Source organism: Budorcas taxicolor, chromosome 8, assembly GCF_023091745.1.
Source record: "Budorcas taxicolor isolate Tak-1 chromosome 8, Takin1.1, whole genome shotgun sequence".
In the NCBI taxonomy this organism is placed as follows: domain Eukaryota; kingdom Metazoa; phylum Chordata; class Mammalia; order Artiodactyla; family Bovidae; genus Budorcas; species Budorcas taxicolor.
In genome coordinates this window covers 25106795-25123665 of record NC_068917.1, presented here as the reverse complement: position 1 = coordinate 25123665, position 16871 = coordinate 25106795, and positions in this window count along the sequence as shown.

Here is a 16871-nt window from a genome sequence, read left to right as displayed (position 1 = left end):
TTGCAATTACCTAAACCACTCTAGATTTTTTCACAAACTGAAAAGATAAATAAAAGAGAATTTTAAAATATACAAATTTCCACTACCAGAACAAATATATATATAAGAAAAAGGATTCTAAGTCTCAGATAATAACTCCACTTGTTTCAATGAGTCAATATATAAAGAAATTCTTCTTCAAAGAATTATAATGTCTCCTTGAAGTCAATTTAATGAGATTTTGTCAACAGTTATAAAAAACCTTTTTTAAAATAAAATTTGGGATCTATTTAAGTAATTTTAAACATGATACTGATTTCACATCACAATAAAATGAGCCTAATGAAAAAAATTTCTTTTAATGGAAATTGATTTATATTTAAATTTATCAAATGTCTTTTCAGTGTGTGCTGAAATAGATTTTTAAAATCTATTTTTATAGATCTATTTTTAAGATCTATTTTTATAAATAGATTTTTTAGGAAAAATTTTGGGCTTGCAGAAAAATTGCAATAATAGTACAAATAGTTCCTATAAACACCACACTCAATTTCTTGATTATTAATATCTTACATTAAAATTGTATGTTGATTACAATTAATGAACCAGTATTAGTACATTATCATTATAGTCTATATTTTATTTGCTTTCTCTAGTTTTTACCTGATACTGTTTTTGTTTCAGGATCTCATCCAGAATGACACATTACATTTAGTTGTCAAGTCTCTTTGACTTTTCTTGGCTGTAACAGTTTCTCAGACTTTCCTTGATTTTGATGGCTTTGACAGTTTTTATAAAGGAACATTGATTGGATATTTTATATGAAGCCCCTCTATTAGAATTGGCCTTTTTTTTTTTTTTTTTTCCAAAGTTGGGCTGAGTTTATGGAATTTGGGAGGAAGATCACAGAAGTAAATTACCATTGTCATCACATAGTGTCAAGGGTACATACTATCAAATGACATATCATTGTTGATATTGACCCTGACTACCTGCTGGGGTCATGCTTGTCATGTTTGTTCATTGTCAAGCTACTCTTTTTTCCCCCTTTCCATATTGTATCTTTATAAAGAAGTTTCTATGTGTAGTTCACATTGAAGGAATGGGGGGAAAGTCAACCTCACAGAAATAGAAAAGCAAAAAAAAAAACAGTTGTCAGGGGTTGGAGGATGGGGACATAGAGATTGATAAAAGAGTATAAACTTTCAGTTATAAGATGAGTAAAATTTGAGACTCTAATGTAAAACATTGTGACTATGGTTGTTAGTATTAAATTGTATAACTGAAATTTGATATCAGAATAGAACTTAAATGTTCTCACCAAAATCAGAAAATGATAAATATTTGAGGTGTTGGATATATTAATTACCTAAAGGGGGGAATCCTTTCTCTCTCTCTCTCTCTTTCTCTCTCTCTATATACATACACACATACACACATATATATATGTATTGAATCACCATAATGTACACTTTAAATATCTTACAATTTAAGATGCCAATTATACCCTAAAAAAGATGAAATTAAAAAAACTCAAAACATTAAAAAAAAATAAAAAGGGATATGGAGTTATTTTCCTCCTTCTTGAGGATGGAGTACTTACATAAATTATTTGGAATTCTTTTTCATGGAATTTTTTTTTCTACTTTGGCATTTATTTATTTATTCTATCATTTCTTTATATCAGTATGTACTCATGAATATTTATTACACTTTGGGTTATAACCTAACACTTCTATTTATTTTGTAGCTCAAATTGTTCCAGATTTGGCTACTGGGAGCTCTTTCAGTTGACTCCAGTATTTCTTTGACATACCTCTGTCAATATAGGGCTTTTTGCTTGTTTGTTTTGTTTTTTAGAGAACTTTCTTAATTTCTGGCACAACAAGAAGCTCCAAGTTTATCTTGCATATTTGCTGCCTTAGCAATAGAATCAGCCATTTCTTCAAGGAGCTCCAATTTCCTTATAATTAGTTTCCTTTTATTAGAAAGCAAGATCTGATCACTAGACATGGTTATTGCTACTGGGTGCAGTTGCTTCTAGGACCCCTCAGCTGACAGGGGAAGGTAATGCATGTGTACCTACTAAGCTGTATAACACACATATATCAATATTTCTATATGTAACCCACTGGTATCAAAAGCAACCTAAACATAAGTTCATATGTACATTTCCAACTCTAATCCATTACCCTTTGTATGTTTTAGTTTCCTCCAACAATGGGAAACCTTGCTCCCATCATCTGCCAGTTACACCATGCATGTATCAGAGCTGTTAACCCAAGATCCTTGTGGAAAATTTATCAAGTAGCATAGAGTGTTTATGTGCAATAGCCTTCATTTCAAGTCTTAAAGACTCCACTCATTCCAAAATTATTTGGTCTGTTCACTAACTTCTAATTCTTATTCTACTGCATTTTCTGTTAAGATTTACTTCCTGTTCATGCTTGCTAGTCTTGAAATTGACATGATGATAAAGAGAACAGCTGGTATCTATGAGAGATTTTCAAATTTCTTGAGGCCATAAAGTATGTATATGGACATATTTATAATAAAGCCTTACTTCAGCAGAAAGTTGACATTAGATTGCAGATAACAAGTGATATGAAAAATGTTTATGTAGAGTGAATCCTACCAATATGAGCAAGAAGTAAGGTTGGTTGGAAGTTGTAGGCTTCATAATAAAATATTTCTCTTCCTTTAAATTGTTGTTATCAGCAAAATGAGTGCAATTTCTCTACCATTAATTTTCTGCCAAGGCTATTGCTTATATTACATGTTATAATGTAAAGATACATGTGGGATTTAGTCTCAGAAATCGGGTAATACAAATATCAAAACAAATATCACAGACATCTCATGCTAAGTCATATTATGAAATGTTCCACAGAATTCCAATCAACAAACAGTTTGATTATCAGTGAAGTGTCTGGCTTTCCTGAAGTAGTCCTCATATTAAAAATGTTAATAAGAGTAATACAACATTATAAATCAATTATATTTCAATAAAATTTTTAAGAAGTTAATAAAAAACATGTGATTCTGAGATAGCACATTTCAAAATCATTCCCTCAAATTTCCTATCATCTCATATTGAAATATAAAAATGACACAAAGATAATAATTTAGAAAATGAAAGTGCAAAATCATATCAATTCTTCCTCTACCCACCTCCTTGGATATAACCACAGTGAACACATGAGTTTATCCTTTTCTGTCTATATACCATGACTGGCCTCATGAACCATTCACTCGCCTAAATTTGAAACCACATTGATTCCATCAATGAACTATTACTATTAAATGACCTGTAACAGCTAAAAGCTGATACTTTGTTATAATATTTTTGATCAAATTATCAGTGTGAAGTTTTTCTCAACTCTGATTCATTATCTCAAATCACTCATTAATTCTTGCCTTCTCCCATCCCCACTGACACTACACAACTAGCTATAGGTTATGACTCCAGAATTGTCTCCTGTCCTTCATCATTCCATTCTCTTCCTACTTCATCCTCCTCAGTATCTCCAGTGTAATCTTCCTGCAATACAGACTTAATTATGTCTCTTCTACTTAAAAGTCTTTGATATTTGCTATGTTTTACCAAATTCAGTCCAAATTCCCTGAGAAGCTTTTAAGGCTGTACCAGAGCCTTTAGAACCCTAATTCACATCTTCTCAGCCTCACCTTGGATTCCAGCCTGGATGAAATCGGCATTTTGGCTTTGACTCATTTCAACAGAATCTCATCTCAAATGGACACAATGTGTTTTTCACTTTTTGCTGTAGGACTTCTCCAGTGCCATAGCTGGGAATGGGATTCTACTTGTTTGAGCTCACTCATGGAGCCCCCAAATTTAAGAAAGTTAACTCTGAGGGAAATCCTCAATCCCTGAGGGATGAAATCAGCTCTGAGACATTTTGAGATGGTGTTTCTTAGAGGCCAGAATTAAGCCAGAGGGTCTCAAAGATGTGATATCAAAGTACACCTTTCTTGAGACTTTTCCTCCTTCCCCCATTCTCTCTGGTTCCCCATTTGTGCTGTGGAATTATCTCCTGGACAGAGGCTTTGATTTTTGGTAGAATCAAAGCTAAGACATATATTATTAGATTCTCATTGGCGGTAAATTAGGATGAGAAGATGTCAGAAACTGAAGCTTTGGGCAATTTGATATAGCTAAAGCATCAGCAACGTGTAGGTGAATCATTAGTGTTTTCTGGTGTTCACATGCCCAGTAATAATGGTGAATGGAAATTTTAGCAACCATGGCCTGAAATTAGCCAAGGGCTGAAGATAGCCAAGGGCTCAACCTGCTCAGGGATGAAGGTAGGCATCGTTCCACGGGGATAGAAACCTAGACAAATAGGTCTTATAACTTCAAGATCAGTTTCAGCAGTGAAGAGTACAGCTTATTACATTAATCTTTATCTATAAAGTCACTTGTGGAGATTACAGCTGGCCACCACCTTGAAGACTTAGAGGCAGATGGGACTTTTTACAGGGCATAGATGTATCTGAGTGGTACAAAGGATACAGATTGCTTCTGAATTCCTGACTCACTTGGTCTTAGTCTCATCTCTGACATCAACACACATGTAGTGATAGTTTGGCCTACCTCGTGCTGACATCTTCTTTCAAGTACTGGATGTATTATACTTTTACCTTCAGGTTTTCTAGTGCCATAGTTGCTTCTGGGAGGCCCTCTGTTCGATCAGGCATGCTGAGTCTGGAAGTATATAGGAATTTATTTAACCCAAAGTAGATCTCAATTAATGAGGAATATGAGCTATAGACAAAATCAATCCTCAGGTACACAGTTTCTAAAGATTTTCTACATCCTCTTTAGACGATTCCATGCTGGTTTGAGTGCCAGTTGCTTGCAACAGTGATTTGAATAATGCATCTGTGTTTGCTTTTGGCACTGTTCCTCACTCCTGCTCCCTATATACATGTTTTTACCTGAGGCACTACTATTGGGAAAACTCAAGCTAAAAAAAAGAGTCCTTAAATCCCAATATGGCTCTATCCTCTATTTTCTACCCTTCTTGAAGACCTAAACATCTTGACAGGATAGCATAACCGTGTGTTTCCTTTTTTAATCTAAGAAATAGTGAAAATGGACATCAATTATTTTTTTCTTTAAAGAAGTAGCTGTATGTTTGATTTTGTGAAATACAATACATTATTTTTAATACTTGCTATTTCCTGGAATCTAAATCATGGAATATACCATAAATAACATTTACAGTGAAGAAACTGAGGATCAGATCTGAAGACTAATTGTTCAAGGATACTATGGTACTGCAACCAGTTTTTCCTTTTATGGTTTTGCTCTCTTAATAATATTAGATTGTTTCATCAATTATTAAATGAATCCTCAAGTCAGACTTACCCCAGAGTCACCTGACCCTTATTAACTATCTTTTTTGTCAGTTGTACAAACTTGCCATTTTATTCTGTTAACCAAAGCTCTTATAATTCACAAAAGATTTGGGAAGCAGCTAACATTGAGTTCAGCCTTTTACCTACATTCCTTCTACAAAGGCCCAACTAAACATCGGATCAGTTTAGTTCAGTTCAGTTCAGTTGCTCAACTGTGTCTGACTCTTTGTGACCCCATGGACCCCATGGACTGCAGCATGACAGACTTCCCTGTCCATTACCAACTCCTGGAGTTTACACAAACTCATGTCCGCTGAGTCGGTGATACCATCCAACTATCTCATCCTCTGTTGTTCCCTTCTCCTCCTGCCTTCAATCTTTCCCAGCATCAGGGTCTATTCAAATGGGTCAGTTTTTCACATCAGGTACCCAAATTATTGGAGTTTCAGCTTCAGCATCAGTCCTTTCAATGAATACTCAGGACTGATTGCCTTTAGGATGGACTGGTTGGATCTCCTTGTAGTCCAAGGGACTCTCAAGTGTCTTCTCCAACACCACAGTTCAAAAGCATCAGTTCTTCAGCACTCAGCTTTCTTTATAGTCCAACTCTCACATCCATACATGACTACTGGAAAAACCATAGCTTTGACTAGACGGACCTTTGTTGGCAAAGCAATGTCTGCTTTTTAATATGCTGTCTAGGTTGGTCATAACTTTTCTTCCAAGGAGCAAGTGTCTTTTAATTTCATAGCTGCAGTCACCATCTGCAGTGATTTTGAGCCCCCCAAAATAAAGTCTGTCACTGTTTCCACTGTTTCCCCATCTATGAGCCATGAAGTGATGGGACCAGATGCCATGATTGTAGTTTTCGGAATGTTGAGTTTTAAGCCAACTTTTTCACTCTCCTCTAAAAGCAACAGTTAGGACCAGACATGTAACAACAGACTGGTTCCAAATTGGGAAAGGAGCACGTCAAGGCTGTATATTATTGTCACCTTGTTTATTTAACTTATATGCAGAGTACATCATGAGAAATACTGGGCTGGATGAAGCACAAGCTGGAATCAAGATTTCTGGGAGAAAGATCAATAACCTCAGATACGCAGATCACACCACACTTATGTCAGAAAGTGAAGAAGAACTAAAGAGCCTCTTGATGAAATCACAGAAACACTGGATAGTATCAGGTACTCTCTCCTAGGTGCTCTGGCCCAGATAGTGGAAGATGGTAGCTGGTAGAAGCTGTGGCAATTTACCCACAGCTCCCACTCCTCCAGATCACCTGCTGGGTGACTCCACCATTCTGGCTTCTTCAGGGTCAACCCTCCCCTGAGGTCTAGCTCTCTCAATTGACCCCATAAATTTATATAGGTATTGGGTTGACCTAAAAGTTTGTTTGGGTTTTTCTATAAGATGTTGGATTTCCAACCCAATATATATACAGTATAGGTAGATCCAGGAATCATCTACACAAGATCTTTTTCATTCTAATTAATAAGTTGTGTGTCTTGTAATGATCTGCTTGTGGGTAAGGATTGAATGGTAAAAGTTTTGACTCTTTAGAACCTAGCAGAGTGCTTCAGGACTTAGTAATCAATCATTTAATTCTATTAGATAAAGGAAATTCCTCAAATCATGAACTTTATATCAACACCATCAAAGTTATAATGATAAGCTAGCTCATTCTAGGCATGTTCTGGGTAATGACACTAAAGGAGTAATTTTAAAACTTGGAATAAACATAATACAATTATACATTATGGTTATAATGATGCATGTATATGTAATTAGGAGCAAGAACAAACAGTTAAAATAGGCTGTTTTAGTGCAGTAAGGTTAATGAATAATTTTTAATTTCTTTTTCTTTTTAAAACTATTTTCAAAGGATATGTGAAATGAATACAAGGTTGGAGGAAAAAAACTTGGAAAAAAATGATAGATGAGTATGACAATAACTAAAAGCTGTAATAAAGAGAGTTAGAAATCAAGTGGTTTCTGGTTTACAGAATCTGAAAAGAGCCTTGTTGGTTGGTCTATGAAGGATGATGACCATCTCCATTAGGGACCAGATTAGAGGCATAGGTTTAGGTTACAGCATGAGGGATTTAGATAAGAGAAAAGGAAAAATCTTCAGACAGTGAGATTTGATAGACACTGGAATGTGTAACTGGGGAAGCTTGTGGAATTTCCTTCTCTAGAGGTTTTTTAAAAATAGAACAGCATCTCATCTGCTTGAAGGATGGACTCTATTTGACCTTTCAGAGTATCCACTGAACCCAGAAGGTACACGCACCTTAGAGAAGAACGTGAGCTTGAATTATCCTGGGTAGCTTGGAAAATAAAAACAGGGTGAATAAATTTCATGCTTAATTTGATTTATCTATATCATATATGTAAATGACAACAGCCATAGTTCTTTATTTTTCCTGTCAGTTGAATATTTTAACTTTTAAGGCCTGGAGTTTAGGGCTTAAGAAAAAATATTGTAGGGAGGGAAAGAAGAACTCATCTTACTTTAGAGCCTATTTTTATAGGGAATAGGTAAGGAGAAAAAAACATTTTGGATATTTTGATTTTGAGTTCACTCCCTATTTTAAATAATTTTTTGAAAAAACATCGACCTTTCTGTTGGCTTAAATATTTTTAGTGTAAAATTTCAAAATATAACTTAGTCTACATGTTTCTCTTAATGATTTCGGCAGAACTAGTATTCTAAACTGGAAGAGGTTCTCTGTATTTAATTTCCTCTCCGGAAGTTTACCTTCAGAAGTCCAAGTGTGAGGTCAAGCCTTGGGTTGCCGGAAATGTAATGTCCTTTACTGTCTGAGCACCCAGACAGCAGTTAATGAAACATCCCACTTTGCAGACATTGGTAAGGATTAAAGTGCTTTACTGTTTCCTCTTATTTTGTGATTTCTATATTCAGTCTTCAAAGATTCAAATATAGTTATATGTAAGTAAGAGCTATATTCTTACTTATGTTCTCTATATTCAGCTATAACTGCAGATTTCCAGTTACAGGTGACATTCCTCTTTTCCTTCCTAAAAACCAAAATGTTCTGCAGGTCAAAAAGAATGTAAATTGTAGAACTCATTATCTACCTCAAGCAAAAACAATTCCAGGGTATTCTAAACTTGATTTCTTTCTGACTCTGTTTTGTTGATCTGAGGACACTTACAGTTTAAAGCAGTGAACCATTTTCTCATATTTGTAGAGCTCTTCATATTTGTCAGACTGCTTACTCACTTAATATCTAATCGGATCTTAATAAGAACTTCATGAATGTCATGATCTTATAGATAAGAAGATGGAGTCTCAATAAGGGGATGTAACTTGCCCAAGATCACAAAACTTGCAAATGTAGAGTTGGAATACTTCTGATTTCAAAGCCTGTGTCTTTTCCATTGTATCACACTATGCTGTCTGTGAAAAATCTTTGCTTTCCTGGGGTTTTATTTTTTCACCATTGATGAGCTCTTTCCCTCTGATTTATTCTGAACCAAATTATACTGAGACTATTACATAATGTTATTATTACCAAATAGAAAATCATGCTATCACTCTGATGGAATAAAACATCACAGGTTTAAAAAAATTTTTTTTGCCAGTCCACATATAAGTCATGTAAATTCTGATGGAAATTACAACCTGTTCTAATTCATATTAGCTATTGATTATTAAGCAGCATTCGCTTTTATTACAGAACTTACTTTGTTATGTCAGTCTCTAACAGCGTTGAACACAATTTCTATATCCCCGGCTCTCTGTCCTGGGTGTCTTCAGGGTACACTGGCTTTATATTTCCTCCTCTAACATTTCGGAAGTTTGTTTAATACTGACTCAGAGGAAACATTCTAGCTGAGTCTTCACATGGTCTTGTTTACAGCTCCGGAGTGCACATAATAGATAAGCTACTGATTTCCACAAGACCCCCCGCACTTCCTGGGTGTGTGGGTGTGTGTGCTTGCGCCTGTGAATTAAGATTGTGCAATCTCCTGGGTAGCTTCATCAAGTTGCAAAGTCATTTCACATCTCTTCAACATTTCTCTAGCAAGCCTAATTTCATAAACCAAAAACCATTGTATTTCATAGGAGGTGTGCTGGTAACTGATAATTAACACTGCAAACCCCATGAGTTTACAACAAGATCAAACCTGATATTGAGGCAAAGAATAGAGAAATTTGCCTAAGGAAATATTGTGAAATAAAGTTGCAAATGGCCATAGATGAACAATGTTCCATCTGCGGAATTTCTTTCCTTGATCATAATTATAACCACTACTTATAGGGAGCCTAGTTATATGGCAAGGACTTTGTTAGGTCAGTATCATTTTATTTGATTCTAATGCTAACCCTGAAAGATAAATATAGCTAACACAATTTTATGGAAGATGACCAGAGAATTCAAATAATGTGTCCTATGTTGCCCTGATCTCTCTTTGGTTCCTTTTTTGATGTTACTCCGGATGAAGTTTAATTGTAGGTTACATAAGGTTTACCAGAATTTATTAGAAGAACTGCCTCTGTATATTAAGGGGTTTGGGCTAAAGACGTTTGGGAAATGATGTTAGTGGTCTGAGAATAGATCCATTAAACTCTTGAATATTTCAGAGAAGGTGGATCTAAGGCAGAAAAGTCACACAGAGCTCAGACCATTTTCATGTGGAGATAGACAATGTGTACATGGCTCTGCATATAACCTGCCTTGGGCATAGTTCTGAAGTGATTAAATCCATCATGAACAAGTCCCAAATATTAAAATCCAGAAGCAGATTTTCTTTAACCAATAACTGAGAAACCTTTATTATCTCAAGATTGTGCTCACCAAATTTAGGCATTTTCTGTGACTCTTAGTTTCTAAAAGCCATCATAATTTTTTCCCTTTGTTTTCTCTTTCCAGCTGCTGCTGCTTCTGAATTATGAGGCTTGCCATGCTTCACTTCTTCAGTGGATAGCTTTATTTCTGCAAAGTGCATAGAATGAAGTTGTAGACTGCAGGCACTGAGAGACCTAAATGAATGTGTAAGAATGACCACAAGGCACCAGGCGTGGGTGTATTTATCCGTTTGTCTCATTACTAAGAGGTTTTAGTTCCAAAAAATATCCGGAAGGATTTAGTTTTGGGGAAGTGGGGAGGGAGAAGGAGTGGAGCAAGATTTTTAAATTTTTAAACAATTTATTTGAGCTTCCTATTGATACATTCTATTTTCTTTACATCAGAATCAGAATTTTTTAAGGGACTCTTACAGATTTTCAAACCAGTGTCCATAGGCACGAGAGAGTTGATTTTGGAAGTTTTTAGTATGTTAACAAAAGGGCATTTTATTTCAAAGAAAATGGGAAATTGCAAAGTTTAAATATAAGTTATTAAAACAACAATGAAGGCATTTTGTGGCCCAGAAACACGCTGGTCTTGGTGGCACATGCTCTGCCCCGCTTGCAAGCTGATTTGTTAACATATGGCAGGCCAAAAAGTTTGCTTTACATTGCATCAAACAGAAAAACCCGAACAAACTTTTTGGCTCACTCAATAGTTCTAGCTGATATTTTCCTTGCCAAGGAGTCATGTGTTTTTCATTGATAGAGGAAAAATAAAGCCACTTTCTCTCTTTGCAGAGCCAGCGTAGGACAGTGGTAAAAATATTCAGTTCTAGAGTCAGACTGCTGGGGTTAAAATCAAAGCTCGGCCTCTATCAAATTCTGTGGCCTTGGCAAGTTAGTTAACCTCTCTGTGCTACTGTTTCATTTTTGTTATTAAAACAGGGATGATAATAAAACGATCTATCTTATGGGGTTGTTATGAAGATTAAAATGAAAGAATCATGATAAGCATTTGACACATGAGATCAATATTTGTAATTTTTCAAAATTTACATATAGTCATATTCACCTTTTTCTGGTGTACAGTCCTATGAATTTCAATACATGCATATTATAATCACCAACACAACAGGAAGCAGAATAATTTCAATACCCAAAGAATTCACTTATGCTGCCTCTTTCTAGTCAGATGCTAGTGACACTCCCCTCTCTCCTCTAGATCCTAACCCCTGGCTACAATTGATGTGTCTTATGTCCCTGTGGTTTTACCCTTTCTCAAAATGTCATATAAATGGGATTATAGTGTATGTGACCTTTAGAGACTGACATTTTTCATTTAGCATGATGCATTTGTGGTACAATCTGATTTATACAGAATCTTAACTGAAGGGCTGATTTCATGGAAAAAGGATTAGATGAGAAGTTTTTTTTTTTTTTAAAGGATCATTAAAGGGAAGAAAAGCTCAGATTAATCTTATCCAAAGGAGAGTTTGGCTTAGTACGAGAAAGGAAATTTTCAGGGTTATCAAAATAGGATACACCTTTAAGAAGTGATTCTTTCCCTGCTATTAGGGTCTAGAGACCTAAGTCAAAAAGCCACTTGGAAGGTCTGGTGTAGAAATATATGAGTCAAATATGAATTAACTGAGAAGAAGGTGTTGTTTGTGTATGGAGGCTTGGAATGGGGTAAGGGGTTGGAAGGTAACAAACAATCCCAAATAATCAGTGAATGTAATCATACTAGCTCTGTATCTTACAGGTACAAATTAACTATTGTTTGGTACAGAGGGGACTTGGACCTTAATCACTTCTATGGCTGACTGTATAACTGGGCACAGAGAAGTAATCTTAACCAGGATTAGAAGAGAGAATGCAGTGGGGTGGGTAGGGGAAATAGCAAGACTGAAGGAAGGGAAAGAGCTCAAATGGAGGCTGAACAGATAAAGTGGCAATTGGTGAGGCTGCAGTTGTAGGTCAGTGTACTGATCAGCTGGTGCCAGGGGCAGCAATTATCATCATATGCTACAAATATCATGTGCCTTCTAATTTACACAGACACACAAACACATATTATGCATATACATGTGCTTTTAATTTGATCTATCTTTATTCCATAAATCAGCTAACTTGCCCCTAGAAAATGTAATGTTTACCATATTAACTACAGTTTTCTGGGCATATACCAGGGTGGCTCAGACGGTAAAGCGTCTGTCTACAATGCGGGAGACCCGGGTTCGATCCCTGGGTTGGGAAGATCCCCTGAAGAAGGAAATGGCAATCCACTCCAGGACTATTGCCTGGAAAACCCCATGGACACAGGAGCCTGGTAGGCGACAGCCCATGGGGTCGCAAAGAGTAGGACACAACTGAGCGACTTCACTTCACTAATTTAATCCTTGAGTCAAGACTCTGTGGGAGAAATTACTTTTTCCATTTGATAGATGAGGAAATTGAGGTTCTGAGATGTGAAGTGACTTACCCAGGGAAACAGAGATAGTGATTGAAGGCAGAGTCAGATTTTGTTGTGTCTGTTGAGAGCTTTGCCTTTGCTTGGCTTTTTCTTTACTCTGCTTTCACATGATGAGAGTGGTTGGACTTGGAATCTATTTGAAAATCCATGATCTACTTTTAAATATGAGGTGACATAATATCTTATATTTCAGTGTATTCTATAATGACACTTTCTCTTTGAATGTTTGTTGTTATTTTTTAGTGGTGACGATACCTTTCAACCATAGTTACCAATTGAGCTTAGTGACCAACCTAGATAGTATATTCAAAAGCAGAGACATTACTTTGCCGACTAAGGTCTGTCTAGTCAAGGCTATGGTTTTTCCTGTGGTCATGTATGGATGTGAGAGTTGGACTGTGAAGAAGGCGGAGTGCCGAAGAATTGATGCTTTTGAACTGTGGTGTTGGAGAAGACTCTTGAGAGTTCCTTGGACTGCAAGGAGATCCAACCAGTCCATTCTGAAGGAGATCAGCCCTGGGATTTCTTTGGAAGGAATGATGCTGAAGCTGAAACTCCAGTACTTTGGCCACCTCATGCGAAGAGTTGACTCACTGGAAAAGACTGATGCTGGGAGGGATTGGGGGCAGGAGGAGAAGGGGATGACCGAGGATGAGATGGCTGGATGGCATCACTGACTCGATGGACGTGAGTCTGAGTGAACTCCAGGAGTTGGTGATGGACAGGGAGGCCTGGCGTGCTGCGATTCATGGGGTCGCACAGAGTCGGACACGACTGAGAGACTGAACTGAACTGAACTGAACTGAACTGAAGAAGTTTAGGAAAGGAACAATAAACTATGGAAAAGTCTGAGAATCAGAAGACCTAAGCTAAAACTCCAGTTCTGTTCTTTACAGCTGCCTGAGCTCTCTCAGGTTTGAGTTCTTTGGTGAATTTAAAGTGACAACACAGGGATTCCCCGGTGGTTCAGTGGTGAAGAATCCATCAGCCAATGCAGGAGACACGGGTTCGATCCCTGTTCTGAGAAGATCCTACACGCCTCAGAGAAACTAAGGTCGTGTACCACAACTATTGAGTCTGTGCTGTAGAACTTGGGAGCTACAACTACTGAGCCCATGTGCCACAACTAGAGAGAAGCTGGCGTGCCCCAGAGCCCGTGTTCTGCAACAAGAGAAGCCAATACAATGAGAAGTCTGCACACCACAGCTGGAGAGAGAGTAGCCCCTGCTCGCCACAACTAGAGAAGAGCTGGCACAGCAATGAAGACCCAGCGCAGCCAAAAATAAATAAATAGAAAATGTTAAATCATGATAATACCAATCTCCCAGGGTTATTATCTGATTTAAAAGAGGAAACGTATGGGTAAATGTGTAGCTATGCTTATCACGTGGTAGGCATTTAATAGGAGTTTGAGAAATTAGAGGAAAATATAAAGGACTTTTAATTTCAAGACTTATAGCATAAGAATAAAAGACTTATTTATTTGAATTATAGTCAGTTTGGGGCTCTGGTCTATGGTTGGTGATTGTAGAGTAGACTATACATGACTATTTTGTTTATATTCAACTAAATCTTATGCATATAAGTATAAACCTACTATCGTTAGATCAACAAGGTATACATTGAATGAATTAAATTTAAGTATGGGATGGTATATAGATTTCCATGATAGTTCACACCTAAAGATATATAAACTTTACACCAATCTTCTCTCCTTTTAATTGTGCTCATATTGAAACTAATAAATACCTAGGGAGATTTCATTACTAAATGTGAAAAAAAGCCAAGCTGGGCTGAGAATTTAATTGTACTGCTTTATTACAGTCTATATGTTTTTCACTTAAACTTCTTCTCTCTGATTTGAAAGATATGTAAATATGAGTAGTCAAGAAATCTATGTTCCACTAGAATTCAATGCTCGTAAAATTTACTGGTGGTGGCTGTATGAGACTGTATTATTCACTTTAGGACTGGCATTTTTCACCTTTCTAGTAGCACTTTTTATGCTATTCATTTGAAGTTCAGTTCTATTCACCAAGTATATTTATTGAAAGCTTGCTCCTACTCATGTTCTACATGCTAGAACTTGTTGACACAAGGGAGGAAGCCAGGCACACCAAGCGAGGACAGAAGTTTGGAAAGCCAGCTAGAAACCAGTGCCCAGCTGGGCAAGAGAAGACAGCCAGCGTGGGTAAAATTGGGGGTTGATGATTTTGAGAGCAGGGCTGTCAGCTGTAGGTAGCCACAGAGTTGTTAATGTAGGAGGAGGGAGGGCAAGCCCTCCAAAGTACTGCTGGAAACCTGGCAGCTTCCCCAAGTCCCAGATGTTTCATCCTTCCTTGCTGCACTAAGGCAAGGACTGTGGTTCTCTCCATCTTTTTAAAGGCACAGACCACAGCTTCCGATACCAAAGAGAGTTTATTCAGAACTCGCTTGTTGGAAGTATTTTTAAAGATCATTTTAAGCACAGTATTTGACCTATTTGTTTACAGCTGTGGTGGGGATTTTTTCCTCTTCTACTTAGAATGCCTCAATATGCAGGTACAGCCAAGTCTGTAAGTAGGCGCCAAGAGGCACTAAGTAATGAAGCTAGATTTTCATCTATCCCATACTTCAGTCAAATTGACCATACCAGATTGAAATTAATTGAAAATGTTTAATTCCATTAATGATGCAGAATTTCCAAGAGCCAAAGAAAGTTTTTTTTGTGTTTTTTTAAACGCATTTCAGCATAACTGGCAGATTGAATAATACCCATCTGTATTAAAAGTGGACATCTTTACTGCAGAAATTACTGAAAAAGACATGTCGAGTATCTTCAGCATCTTTCCAATGAAATCATTGTTACTTTTTTTTTTTTTTAAGTATTCTGGGCATTGTCAACATTTAATTTAAAAATACACTGTGTTTTATATTTTATAAGGATGTCTCACATGGTATAGATGTTTTTATGTTCATTTTGCAATGGAGGAGACAGAATCAGAGAAGTTAAGTGCTTCATCCAAGAACACACAACCAGTAAATAAATAAAACCAGACTGTGAATCTTTGTATACTCACTTCAGAGTCTTTGCTCTCTTTTATATAGTACACAGACTTTGTGTTCAGTTCAGTTCAGTTACTCAGTCATGTCCGACTCTTTGCGACCCCATGAATCTCAGCACGCCAGGCCTCCCTGTCCATCACCAACTCCCGGAGTTCACTCAGACTCACATCCATCGAGTCAGTGATGCCATCCAGCCATCTCATCCTCTGTCATGCCCTTCTCCTCCTGCCCCCAATCCCTCCCAGCATCACAGTCTTTTCCAATGAGTCAACTCTTCGCATGAGGTGGCCAAAGTACTGGAGTTTCAGTTTTAGCATCATTCCCTCCAAAGAAATCCCAGGGCTGATCTCCTTCAGAATGGACTGGTTGGATCTCCTTGCAGTCCAAGGGACTCTCAAGAGTCTTCTCCAACACCACAGTTCAAAAGCATCCATTCTTCGGCGCTCAGCCTTCTTCACAGTCCAACTCTCACACCCATATGATATAGATGATACACTCTATCTGATAAAAATTTACTCTATACATTATATGCTCTCTTCTTGTTTCTCTCATTTCTTATCTAGTTAGTTTCACAAGTCTATTCACCAGGTACAAAGCCATAATAATATGGTATGGGCACAAAATTCAACAGTAAGAGGAAGCCATGTTATCAAGAGAACCAGGAATGTATGAGAGTACTCTGTGAAGAGACTTATTATGTATCAGATGGTATATTAAAAGAAAAAAATTTTAATGAAAAAGAAAAAAATGATTGGCTTATTATTTGGGAAACAATAAAGTAAGCCTATAAGTCATGCACCAAGGTGAAATCTAGATAAATTAAAAAGTTTAAAAAGTAAAGTCATTAAAATAAAAATATGAGAAAGTGAATCTACCTCGTCTTAGGGAGGACAAGAATTTTTAAGCTTGAACATAATGAAAGAAAGCATAGACCAAAGTCTATAGATTTGACTACATAAAAAATTTATTTCTAAATATTTAAAACATAAAATAAAAATCAAATAAAGCAGAAATATTTGGCATCAGATTAAGAAGAGCTGTTATTTAAAAACATCTTACAATCAAAGAACAAAAATCACTAAGGCTTAAATAAAAAATGGACAAAGAATATAACCAGACAATTCAGTGAAGAAAAAATACATGACTAATTACAATTAAAAGAGTTCAACCCAT